The 5,400-nt window shown below is 37.3% G+C and overlaps 1 long non-coding RNA gene across 1 annotated transcript; it reads left to right on the top strand.

The window, feature by feature from the left end:
* The first annotated feature begins 408 nt into the window (after positions 1-408).
* LOC117955522 lies at positions 409-3,751 on the top strand. Its single transcript, XR_004659074.1, has 2 exons — positions 409-1,353; positions 1,459-3,751. It is a non-coding gene; the product is annotated as an uncharacterized LOC117955522 (long non-coding RNA).
* The last annotated feature ends 1,649 nt before the right edge of the window (positions 3,752-5,400 follow it).

Raw genomic sequence — 5,400 nt, forward strand, 5'->3', positions numbered from 1 at the left:
AAAAAATCAAGGAAAAAATAAATTACTGAACAATCACTATAGCAAGATCTTGACTTTGTTTTGCGAGATCTTGACTTTGACAAGGACAAGAAAAAAAAATTAAAAAAGAAAAGTTAAAATTACTGGAACAATCACTTATGTGAGATCTTGACTTTGTTTACAAGCTTGACTTTGATGTGGAGAAAAAAAATTATGATTTTTTTTTGTTCCAGTTATTTTTTTTCTCCCTCAAAGTCAAGATCTTGCAAAACAAATTCAAGATCTCACAAAAGTGATTGTTCCAGTAATTCTTTTTTTTTCCGTTGATTTCGCCACCCAATGTCACCTGTGGGGGGGTCCGTAAAAATGCGTAAGAGGTTGTCAAAAATACAAGTCCATGCTAATCTAACATACTCTTTTTCAAATTGTACATTGTACAAACGTGTTTGGACCAGGTAAATAAATGATTAGCACTATGCAATAGGGTTGGGAAATGACGATACATTGCCTGCAATTAAATCACTAAAAGTGATTTTGTGATATATTGCAAGACAGTCATCTGTGATACATTACAATGTTTGTAACTTAAGAAAAGGGGTAGACTATGTGTGAAAAAAATCCAAAAGTCTAGGAGTTTCCTGTATTTCATGTGAGGCACAAACCAGGAAAAGGCCAAACGGTTCAGAAACATTTTGGAGTAAAAGAAAGTTGCAGCATGGTCTCAGTATCACAGGAGATTGTATTGTGATATATAACTGTATCGATTATTTGTCCCATCCCTACTTGGCAGCTCATAACTTACATTAAGTACATTAAAGTCTGCATGCTGTCTTCCCTCGAACCAAAAAGGGTATATCACGAAAAGGCTTGGATGAAAGGTAGCTGCCAAACAAAGTGAAATTGATGGAGTGTCCCAAATCTATACTACATGCTGATTCTTAGCAGGGTTTGAGTATGTATACCCACATACTCAACCCAGACAGTATGTACATATATAAATACCACTGCTCACAAGTGGAAATAATTTAATCTTGGAGGATAATGAGATTCCTGAAATATCTTAAAAAACTAAAAGGAATTACTTCAAAAATAAATGCTTTCTCTGTGAAGTTTAACTGGCAGTGATGGCACCGATATCAGATGTATTGAATAACGTTGCTAAAACAGTATTATATGTCAATTAGTAGCCATTGTAGTATATACTGTATGAGATTGTGATATTTTTTGGATTTGGGAAAGTTTAAAATGTAAAATTAGTCTTTGTAAATATGTCATTATCAGATCAATTACAATGCCACACTCTGTCAAAAGACAGAAAAGCCCAAGACATCTTTTTCATATAATATAGTTCAGGACAATTTGGTTTCATCATGAGTTAATCGTTTGCTGAGGGCTCTGGTCTTTACTTCACAAATGTCCTGAATATGGGGCTTTCTGAAGAGAAGACAATGCGCTGATGTAGAACCACATGCCACCTAGTTTACTAAACGCATGCCGCCTCAGCTTCCAGTTGTCACTAATGCACGTTTAAGAAAAGACTGGCACCATTGAGCATGTAGCATGAGATCCTCCTCAAAGCCACCACAGCCATGTTAGCTCAGGGGATGAGGAAGGGGATGTGTTACTATGATGCTTCTCTTCATGTAAATATGTTTGTATATGTATATATTGTAAGATGGGCACGCTCAGTGAAGGTTTTCTTCGGTGTGACTGTACTTTGATCAAGTTGTTTGCTTTGCTTTTGTGCTAAATTGTAGTTTTTATATGTGTAATTCTTTAAAAAAAAGCTTTTTATTTTAAAGTTGGGATATCTTGATTGACTCAGAGCTGCATGGGTGTGTGCTGTTCACATGTAGCTCTGATGTGTTTATGTGTGACAGAAGATCTTGGTCAAAGCTGTCCAATGTCCGTGAGGTGTAATGCGTTGCCGTGGGTGGCACTGGAGCTTGGTTTTATGGGCTTTTATGATGGTGGAAGAACATTTTAAAGAACAATATTATGTAAGATGTTTATTTAGTTTTTCTGTCTGAGTTTTCCTGGTTGCCTCTGTTCCAGCCTTTGGAAGCATGTTTGGCTGATTCATGTCCACTGGGAGTTCGTCTTAAAAGGTGCTGCGCCCTGTTTCACTGATTTCGAGGTTGATGGCAGTTCTGGGTAGGAAGTTTTCAGAAAAAACAACACTGAAACTAGCTGACTTTACGCTAAGGCTGTTTGTTTAATGTTGCTCATCTGAGCCTAAAAGTCTGCTACATTGCAGACATTGATGTTTTCATCTTCCTGTTACCAATAAAACAAGCATCTATTTGTGGTTCCCAAACCAGCTTCATCCACATACGTGTGATAGCTGCATATGTATTGATAGTGATAAGATGTAACTTATCCAGAGAAAACAAGGAAATTGGTCAAACCACAAATACACACAACACAGAGTTTTCTGAAGCATTTCTATTCATCTCTTGTTTATCTCTCCAGACAAACACTTTCAGTATGTGCTACTATGCAAATCTCTTCCTTTTGAAGAACAGTTGGAGTCTGTTTATTTCTTCTTGATCATCTGGAGATGACCAATGAGTATAAACAGCAGGTCAAACTACATAAATGCCAGTTTCTATGTTGTGAAATTAACAACTTTACCCAGAGTTTTACTATGGGCATGTAAGACGTTAGAATTGGCCAGATAAGTTCAACCATAATGAGACATGTAAAACCTGTTTCTACCTACTGTATGTACATTTCCATAAAGGCTACATCTAAGTTTGTGGATATGTTGAACAGACCAATTTTTGTTTTGGTAGTCAGTCAATCAGTTCAGCGATACAAACTACGCTGCTCTGGTTCTTCCACCTTTAGCTGGAGGTTTTTTGTCTGAGTCATGGATTATGCTCAAGGCCCTTGCATGATTTTACTTCTGGTAGGGGGTCAGAATCAGTTTCAAGTCATCACTGGATTTTACATGGAAATAGTTTCAGTTTTTGCAACAGATCCAATTTACAGATGCATGTCCTGTAACTGGTTTAATAGGCTGCAGCACCAGTTCCTGAAGATGCTTTAGTATGTTAAAAGATCATTTAACTATAGCGCCATGCTTATGCTTCAGCTATACTGTAGACATATTTATTTATTTATTAGGACAATGTGCATTAATCAACATTTCTTTAAATGCGCCAATGTTAGCCAATGCAGCTAATTTTCAACTGTAGTCCTAGTTAATTAGTATACTGTGCCAACATTTCCCCTCATATGTGATTAACACTACTGACAGGACAGAGCTGCCCAGTGGACACGGAGACAACTTTCTGTTGAAAGCCTGTAAAAATGTGTCGACTATCATGGGACCTTAAGTGCCTTACGCTGTTAGCAACACGCTAATGTTGGGCCGGCATCAATGTTTGGTTGACAAAATAGCAATATTATCTGGTCAGTTGGTCAAAATGAATCAACTCTGATCATTTTCAAAATGTTGTGGCAGCATGGGGCCAACGGTGGTCTTTGGTTGCTTAAAGGCCTTCATTTGTTTGCTATCTGGGTAATCTCTGAGGAGACCCAGTACTGCTTTCTTTGCTAGCTGAGAATAAATTGTTTACAGAGCTAAATTAACTGGTTGTAGTTAATCTACAAGTAGAGGTCCTTAAATATATTTTCATAAGCAAACAGTTTTCTTTATTTTCCAGTTCAGGAGGATCTGGGCTGCTAGCCTGTCCGGCTGCACTGCCCCAGTCCTCCAATGAGAAATGTTTCAGCTATAATAAATTGTGATTAAAATCATAAAAGTGCACTTGTTTTCTGTTTTACTGAACGGTCAACACAATCGCTCACTCAATATGGTAATGGTAAAGGGTAATTTCACCTAAATGATAAGAACTGACATATTCCATTCTTTACTTGTGTCTTCATCTCCGTATGTTTCTGTCTTTATATCCTTTTTAAGTTAAATTAATACATAACATGTAAAGGTCCACCTATTTTTCAGAGGTTTAAAGCACAGTTCACCTAAACCACTAAATGAAGACTGAAATATAGGTGAGAGCCCAGAAAAGCAAGTAAACAAACCTCCTTTTGTGTCATGCACTGTTCTAAAAGGTCATGAATGGACAAATGAATGGCTTAATATTTGCTTTCTGTCTTTGTTTCTCATATACTTTTTTAATATTTTCTGTCCCTTCCTTTTTCCTTCCCTTGTTTCCTTCTTTAATCCCATTTTCTTTTCTTGCCTCTTGTTTTTTTAACGTTCTACTCAATATTTTTAACCTAAGAATGTATCAAAATCCCACATTAGAAAGAAATTAACACCTGCAACCCTGCTTACAGGCTTCCCTGAAGTAAGCATGTAGCTACATGTATCAGTGTATCTATTGTAAACACTGCAGTAATATGCCTGGAGCAAATGACCATATACAGATATCCAGCATAAGTTGACGTCAGTTCGAGTAAAAAAAAACAAAAAAACTTTTGGTAGCAGAGTGAGGTTTTTGCTCACAGGGATTGCTTTTACATACATAAACCTCATTATTTAAAGCTTTGGCAATGTGTACCATTCTATATTTACAGAAAATAAGGAATGGGCATAATAAGTCTGCTTTTTCGACGATTATGTTTGTGCTTTCAGAAATTTCTTACAAAAGAAATGTTCCTAAATATTTTTCCTTTAACAGTCCTTGAACACTGGACTCTATCCTAGCAAGCATTTGGTGAAAAGCGAGGAGACTTGCACATCACCACTGCTACTACATATTCTCAGGGACCTTGATAATGTTGCAACTAGAAATGTGTCCTGCAGAGGGAGCCAGGCACCCCAGCAGCTTGCACCTCGCTCGGGGTCAATGAGTGGAGCTGATGGAGCAGGGAGGCAGAGAATGAGGTCATTACAGCTCTGTAGGGCTTGGCTCGGTTGCCTGCTTGTCAACCATTTTGACTTCAGTCACTGTTCTCAAAGCCCACATGGCCACAGAGAAAGCTCAAAGCATCACAGAGCAACGTTGCAAGCGCCCACAACTGTCCTGACATAGAACCAGGACCGGGAAGTAACAGATTACAACTTTAGGAGAGATTTTAGTGATCAGACTATCAGTAATTAGGTGCAATAATCGATTTTTAATGCTGAGCAAATTGAATGATTTGAGATTCTTGAAATGTAAGATTAATGTTTTAGAGAAATGTGTGGAGCCTCCCCTATGAGGACTTTGGGTCTGTACAAAAGTCTATTTGAAAGGAAATATAGTATTAGTCCTTAAGGCAATGAAACAAATTGTATTCCTTTTGAGATTACAGTTGGTAAAAATATTGGTACAATAAGGCATATTTTTATATTTTTACATTTCATCTTCAGTCTTTAGCTATAGCATGGACTGATAAAGTCTATTATTACCTCTGGCAAGGAGGTCATGTTTTTGGTTTGGTTTGTTGGTTTGTCTCTCAGCAGAA

This window comes from Etheostoma cragini, chromosome 13 (genome assembly GCF_013103735.1).
Source record: "Etheostoma cragini isolate CJK2018 chromosome 13, CSU_Ecrag_1.0, whole genome shotgun sequence".
In the NCBI taxonomy this organism is placed as follows: Eukaryota; Metazoa; Chordata; class Actinopteri; order Perciformes; family Percidae; genus Etheostoma; species Etheostoma cragini.